This window comes from Athene cunicularia (genome assembly GCF_003259725.1).
Source record: "Athene cunicularia isolate RWA chromosome 2 unlocalized genomic scaffold, athCun1 chr2_part1, whole genome shotgun sequence".
Classification (NCBI taxonomy): Eukaryota; Metazoa; Chordata; class Aves; order Strigiformes; family Strigidae; genus Athene; species Athene cunicularia.
Genome location: NW_020799095.1, coordinates 85,142,581 through 85,150,774, shown reverse-complemented (window position 1 = coordinate 85,150,774; position 8,194 = coordinate 85,142,581). Strand labels below are relative to the sequence as shown.

The 8,194-nt window shown below is 39.1% G+C and overlaps 1 long non-coding RNA gene across 1 annotated transcript in view; it reads right to left on the bottom strand.

Annotated features, from left to right (window-relative positions):
* The window catches only part of LOC113477401, a 135,639-nt gene that overhangs the window by 123,654 nt on the left and 3,791 nt on the right, over positions 1-8,194 (bottom strand). The gene's annotated exons all lie outside the window — the stretch shown is intronic.

Genomic DNA, 8,194 nt, shown 5'->3' with positions numbered 1-8,194 from the left:
AAAGAAAAGAAAAGAAAAGAAAAGAAAAGAAAAGAAAAGAAAAGAAAAGAAAAGAAAAGAAAAGAAAAGAAAAGAAAAGAAAAGAAAAGAAAAGAAAAGAAAAGAAAAGAAAAGAAAAGAAAAGAAAAGAAAAGAAAAGAAAAGAAAAGAAAAGAAAAGAAAAGAAAAGAAAAGAAAAGAAAAGAAAAGAAAAGAAAAGAAAAGAAAAGAAAAGAAAAGAAAAGAAAAGAAAAGAAAAGAAAAGAAAAGAAAAGAAAAGAAAAGAAAAGAAAAGAAAAGAAAAGAAAAGAAAAGAAAAGAAAAGAAAAGAAAAGAAAAGAAAAGAAAAGAAAAGAAAAGAAAAGAAAAGAAAAGAAAAGAAAAGAAAAGAAAAGAAAAGAAAAGAAAAGAAAAGAAAAGAAAAGAAAAGAAAAGAAAAGAAAAGAAAAGAAAAGAAAAGAAAAGAAAAGAAAAGAAAAGAAAAGAAAAGAAAAGAAAAGAAAAGAAAAGAAAAGAAAAGAAAAGAAAAGAAAAGAAAAGAAAAGAAAAGAAAAGAAAAGAAAAGAAAAGAAAAGAAAAGAAAAGAGGAAAAGGGGAAAGGGGAAATTGGGACTGAGCTCCTGAACTGAAGTTTTCATGACTGTATTTTGAGTCCACAAAGATACAGTCTGATAATTACATTTTTGATAATTTTCTGACATATTAGAGAGCCTTATAAATGTATTGGTGATTCCTGAACACAGATTAAGCTAGGTCTCTTGAAAATAAATTTATCACATTAAATAGGCAAAAAAAATAAAATGGCCTTTGGTTTTGTTTCTTCTCTCACTCACAGGTCAACCATTACAGTCACATGACTCACAATTCTCTCCAAAAAACTATTTAGGGTCACATGTCTCAAGGGCCGGCATAACATGCACCAGAGGAACAAGCAGCCTTGCCAATCTTCCCGAGACCCTCTCTGCTTTTAGGAGTGATTGCAGTATCCACATCCGCCTTTTCCCAGCAGTGTAATTCACATAGAATATTTTAAACAAAAAGAATTCAGATTTGTAAGTCTTACTTACATTTATGGAGTCTTTTACATCTATCTATAGCTTTTTCATTTTCAGATCATCTCAGATTTTACTCCATTGTGCTTTCTGTTTCAAATCTTTGTTTCATGAAAGCAGAGCCAGCTGAGATCGCTGCTTCCAGCAAGCCCTCCTCCCAAATGCTCAGCGACACTAGAAAACACTGTCTGAGGCCCAGGAGCTGTCAGAGTTAGGAGATCTTTCGTTACACATTACTGTAATGTGGCTAACTGCCTTTTGGTAAGAAAACCTGATGCAAAACTGCAAGCCAACAACAGTCCCCCAGGGATTTGACAGATCAAGGTTTCAATTATTGGTTAAAGCTAGAAATGTGTCCTGGCTTCATCTGGGATAGAGTTAATTTTCTTCCTAGTAGCTGGTACAGTGTTGTATTTTGGATTCAGTGTGAGAATAAAGTTGATAACACACTGATGTTTTAGTTGTTGCTAAGTAGCACTCATCCTAAGGATTTTTCAGTTTCCCATGCTCTGCCAGAGAGCAGGTGCACAAGAAGCTGGGAGGGAGCATGGCCAGGACAGCTGACCCCAACGAGCCAAAGGGCTATTCCATACCATGGAACATCATGCTCAGTATATAAACTGGGGAGAGTGGGCCAGGAGGTGTGGATCACTGCTTGAGCATCAGTCAGCAGGTGGTGAGCAATTGCACTGTGCATCATTGGTCTTTTCTTGATTTTTATTTCTCTTTTTGTTATATTCCTTTTCATGACTATTACTATTATCATCATTATTTAGTTTTTAAACTGTTCTTATCTCAACCAATGACTTTTACTATTTTTTTTTTGTTTGTTTCTCCTCCCCATAACACTAGAAGGGGGGAGGAGGGAGCGAGCAGGTCTGTGGTGCTTAATCGCTAGCTGGGGTTAAACCATGACAAAGTGACAGTAGAAAAAAAAGCAAGGGTCCAACTGAGCTCGTGCTATCAAGTCTGGGCAAGCCCAGGGATTGCCTGCATTTTGGTAATGCCAGAATGGAACAGACTTTCTCATGCTTGTCCCACCCAGACTTCATTTGGCTGACCACAGGCAGCTGGCAGTTCTCATGACCACCTGGCCAAACTTGCAGTCTTTTTACAGCTTGGGTGAGAGCTGGAGTATCTGGAAATGGCTGTGGTGCCATGGGCTGTCATTGACCTTTGGCTCCATCATGTTGTCTCAGCAGAAATTTCCTCTAGGTGATGCACAGTCAGCTGCATTAACCAGTTCCACCAATGTCACCGCTGGCTCTGCTGCATACCCAACCACGCTGGGTTTGAGCGTGGTACTGACATTTTCTTGGTTCCTGAATAAGCAGCTCTTGTACTGCTCTGCTTCCCTTTCACCTGAAAAATAGGCTGGCGTGGGAATGGAGCATGGCTGGTAGCCTTGTGTGAGGCTTGAAATGTCAAACAGGACACGTTCTCTGTGGGCATGTGCGGCTGCAGGTGTCTGCTCTTTATCTTTTACCTCCCACAGTTGTCTCTGGGTATGGGCAAAGAAACGGAGTCATCCTCCCAAGGAAGGCTCTTCCTTCTAATACAGATTTTGCAGAAAGCCCTCAGCTCCCACTGTCTGTGTCCTTAGGACTGATAGCTCTACCTGCTATGAAATGAGATGCTTGGGAGAGGAGGAGAAGGAGGACTGTTAGCTGGAAAATACAACACAGATGAAACATAGCACCTTACATCAAACATGACGACATTTCATATCTTGACTGCACTGACTTTTTGCAAACCTAAAAATTAGACGTATGAGGGTAGTTTTTTCCTTTGTTAATCATATTTAACCTCGTCTGACATGTATTTTCAATTAAATGATTCTACATTCTAGATGAGCTTTCACAGGTTTACCCAGCTTTAATCTGAAGCCAAAATTCTGACTTGTTTATACTTCAGCTCTTCTATATTACTGCAGTTCAACCATTTCACCACAGGTTAAAAAAAAAAAAAAAAAAAAAAAAAAAAAGTGTTCAAATATTTATTGACTTTCAAAACTGGAAGGAGAAGAGGGGGAAATGTAAGAATGTCCTACAGTTTCTCAGAATTGATGGAGATATTATATACTCATAAATCCATGTGTTCCTTTATTAGATAAACAGCCCTGCTGAGATAAACAACCTAACTATTCTGGAAAAAGATCTTTTGACTGCAAGGTCTTCAGAAAATAAAAGCTTTTAAATGCTTGTGAACAGCGGATTGGAGTAATGGGTGGAAGAAACATTTACTGGAAAGTTCAGACTTTTTTATGCAGAATTGATTTGAACCTGGCTGCTGGTCACAGGTATTAATTTGGTCGATTTGAGTCTGTTGTGAATATTATGGGTATTTGCCTCTCAAAATAAACATATCAAATTGTCTCCTACAGTCTGCAGTCCCTTACCAAGAGTGTCATGGTTAGACTACTACTGTTATTAAACAGAGTCGTTTGACGAAATCTGAGTATTATTTAGTCTTGTATTATATTTATTACATGCAATTTAAACATAGCTATTATATAACACATGTACTGTCGACACCTTTATTTTGCAACTGCCATCTACTGTAGATGTTTCCATTGCTCAGTGACCCTTCCACCCACCTCGCACCTGCAGCGTGAAGAATTACTCCGTGGAGCTACATAATATTGTTACATTTTCATGACATAACATCAATATTAAATGCTCAAAGATTCTTATGATGTTTATGACTTTGAATGACCAAGGGAAAAAAAAAAAAAAAAAAAGAAGGGATAAAGATGCAGTTATGTCTGAAGCACTATTTTCATTTTTTTACTGTCTCAGTTTAACACATTTTAAACATAGAGAAAATGTTAACACGCTACTAAGAAAATTACCAATGAATGTTGAAAATAGGTACCCACTGGAAAATATTATAATTAGTCTTCTGTGGAGTATTTTCAGTCTTCTCTTGGAATATAGTCCCTTCATATAGTACAGACACTTCTCTGCATCCTTTCCCTCTGTGTGTGCATGTGCATGTGTACCTACAAGCACACAGACACAGGTGTGCATCAAACGTACATGTGTGCATAATTCTGGTTCCACTATTTCTAAACTTTCTGCACTGGGGCATAATATATATATATGCACTTTAATTATATCTCATCGCTGAATATTTATAATAAGCAGCCATTTTGCAAAGGTTAGAAGTTAACCCTTGTCTCCATGGTATATATTGAGATTACAGAGGGAAAGGAAGAGCTGCTCAGAACATAGCACCTCTGCTAAAAAAAACCTGACCGGTAGCGACAGTTCAGTTTCTACATGTTTCTTAACACTTCCCTGCTGTTGAGTCATGTGGTTTTATGAAACCTTCCAGATCAGAAAATTAGGATGGTTTAAACATTTTTGTTTTAAAACAACCTCTGTTGCTCATAGACTACAGGCCAAATGCCAAGGCATTTATTCAGAGTCGGATCCCACTGAGCATTAGTTGGCATACTACCTCAGACTGCTTTCTGCAAAAGATGAAGGCATACAGTGACTCTTTGAGATGTTCAGCACCTTGCAAAACCGTGTGGGCGTTCGAGTTAGCATAGTTAGTCCAAAGAGAGGGGAAAAAAAAGAGATAACTGATTTGTCCCATAGTCATCTAGCCAGTCAAGTACACAGCCGTACACAATACAGACTGTAGGGTGACATTCTGATTCTAGTGAATTCAGTAGAAAAATGCTTACTGGCTTTAGCAAGGACAGATTTAATCCCAGAACCTGAAATATCTCCACAAACCAGTTAAATTTCAGTATAAAATGTCTAAATGTATGTTTTATCAAGCCACTTTTATGTTTTGCTGGCCTCTTTATCATGTGTCAACCAAAAATTCATAATACCAATTTTGACTGAAGGCTGGCTTTAATTACAATTTCTTTTACAGGTCTCAACTGCTTTTTGTATCCTGGGAAATGAGAGCAATTCTTTCTATCATATTCAGAAAGAAAATGAAAAGGTTGGTAAATGTATAAGTAATTTTAACTGATTCATTGATCTGAATACTTTTAAAGTAATACAGTAAGTATTTCTGTCACACTTTGAAGTTAAGCTTGGAGCTCAGTTACATCCCTTAGGGTTATTTTATAGCCATTAAGAATGTGTACCTTTTATCTGGTGCCTTCAATTAATTGAATTTCAAAAATATTCTCAAATGTTTTTAGAAAATCATTTAGTTCCTGGAGGACATTCCTGTGTGATTTATTGTTACAGTAATTAAAAGCAGTGAGTATTACACTGGTCACTGTTGGAACTCCTGTCTGCCTTTGGCTATATTTTGGTTTAAGTTAAAACATATAGTGCACTTGAGAGACTTGTGAAGGGAGGCAAGAAAAAAAATTAATTCTTTTCAGATTGCTTCAGAATTTTGGCACACTTCGAAATAACCTCTTAAAGTGATCACAGTGATATTTACATGATAATTATATGCAAGCACAATTAAACTTCTATATTAAACAATTAAATAATGCTTTTCCTGCTATGGTAAATTATTCCTGACTACCCATATTAGTATTCTGTAGTTCTAATCAGTGCCATAAATAATTTTCAGTTTTACACATTCTGCTCTGAAGCAATTATTAAGAGCTCTCAGGAAGAGTTAATACAGCTAATGAAAATAATTAGCAGAAAAAAAATCATGGTTCATCCCACATTGAAAGATAACCCTAACTGAAAACTACAAATGCTGCTTTAAATTGCATCTTTGTTTTCTGAAGCACATGCAGTTCTCTTCTACAATCCCTTTTGTGCAAGAAGTGATCACTCTCAAGGAGCATTTTAGAGAACTACTCATTCAACGGAAGGTCAGTGGGATTAGACCCGAGGTCCACTTCTCTTTAGTTGTCGAACATGGAGGAAGGAGCTTTTTCCTGTGTTGCTTCTCTGGAGCTCCACCTCAGCAGCACTGCTCACCTGGGCAAGGTCTGCAGGCTCAGGCCACCCTCCATGCTCCAGCAAAGCTGCAGTGCGGGAAGGAGAACTTGGTGCTGCTGACTCACTCGGTGTCTCCTGCCTTTTCAAGGTCTTCAGGAAGGGTTGAAATAGCCCAGCTTTTAAGCATTTAAGATGATGCTGTTTTCCTACTAAAAAGTAATTCTCTCCACCCATCCATATATTGAGTACACTAAGACAGCCTAAGCTATTTCTCTAAACACATCAACATTTTTTTCTACCACAGAATAAAGATCTTCTCAAAATCATGGGCTCCCAAATGGAATTATGGTAACACTTGCTTAGAAAATTATCAAAAATATAATTATCAACCTGTATCTTTGTGGACTACAAAAGACCCACAAATGACCACATGGAATCTGAAAATAAATGTGTTTTACTAGCTTAGGTGCGCATTTATGAATAAAAGTACAGTCGTATAGATTCTGACCAATGCAGGTCAGTGCCAGATAAACATTTCACATTTAAATGTAGACACTGAAGTCATTGTTCAAAGTAATAACCTTCCTTTTAATAAACCTTTCCTTTTACACTGAAATGCCTAAAGGTTTTCTAATGTGTATCAGTCTTTTGAACATCACATAATGAATTTAATGTGAGAAAAGGGAAAGAAATGTACCTGTATGGATCCCTGCACATTAAGATAAACCTTGCTGCTCTGAGGCTAGCATAAAACTTGGCACCTGAGCCAGATGAGGACAAGAATAGTTTCAGTGAAAATCTGATTTCTATCCATGTATTTACTACTTTTTGAATTACATTGGCTTTCCTGTGAAATTATTCCAGTTACATAAATTATCTGAGAGGTTTCATGATTAAGCTAATGTGTTTCTAGGACCTTCATAGCATGCATGAGTTATGAGACCAGCATTAGTATATTATTCCTTGACTAGGTGTGATTTAGTAATCTCTACAGGAAAATAAAGGCCGAAAAAGTAAGAGATCAAGCTGGTTTTCTCCCATCTGATCTTTTAGACAGTAGGTCTTCAAAGGATAGCCACGATGTTGCAGGAATTGACAATTAAATGATATTTCTTTTCAGATGTAAGTATGTGGTGCTATCACCAGTCTATCGCTAGTGCTGTTCGTCGAATAACATGGAAAATTTAAGGTTTTTAACCACTTGGTATGATTTAATGATGGCCTTTTCACAGCAGAGAGGGCATTGATCTAGCTACAGAAATGCAAAAGAATGCCAAAGGATGCCAGGATAGGCAGGACCAACGCCATTTCTACAGTGCAAAGAGTATCTTTTAATAGTTTAAGCGTTAAAAATGGTTGAAACCTTAGCATTATTGGTCATTTAAAAAAAAAAAAAAAAGTGAGAAAAATAATCTGTAATGACATCATGAGCAATATCAGGCAAAATCTACAAATTCCCTTCGAGTCATGGGCTGGAGACCATGATTTTTGAGGAGTGCTTTTGCTCTGGTTGCAAGCACCTCCCCAGATTTGTAGGTGACCAGTGTTCCCTCTGTGGCTGTGTCCGTCACGTCACTATGGTTGACCTGGACACATGCCTACTGGGATTTCAGCTCTGCTTGGTCTGACCACCCTCCTGCCTGGCTAGGCCAGGCTTTGTCAGAAAGCCACCACGCTTTCTGGCGCGTGGGTCACGGCGGCAATGGGCGGCAATCTCCAAGGTGTGCAGGTCGACATGAGCAAATTGGAAAAGACAGACTCAGGAGTCTGCTTGCTTCCTTTAACCACAGCTGAAATAATAAGAAATGTTGATCTCATGGAATGGAGGTTGTTATATTACAGAAGATATGGACTGTTATTGGAAGCGGAGCTGTTAGTATAAAAAATGATTTTCTGAAGGATGCCTCCTGCCCTTGAACACCATAGTAAATTTCAAGGAAGGGGGGTGGGGGGCAGCTGCATCCAGCAGCCCCCCAACACTTCAACACAGTAGTTCCCCCCTGCTGCTCTGCCGTCGGAAAAGGTGGGGGGCACCCGGGCCGAGGGGCTCCCCTATCTCCGGCAGCTCCACGCCCGGGGCAGGGTGGGGTGTGTGCTGCGGGGTCCGGGTCCCCCGAAGCACGTTTGGGCCGGAGGGGAGCTGCCACCCCGGGGGGGGAAGGTGGTGTCACACACACACACACACCCGTAGAACAGGGGCTCCGCCGGGCGGACGGGCTGGCGGGCGGCTGGACGGGGTCCAGGGAGGGAGGGGTCCCCCCGGGGCAGCGGCTCTTCCCCGCGGGC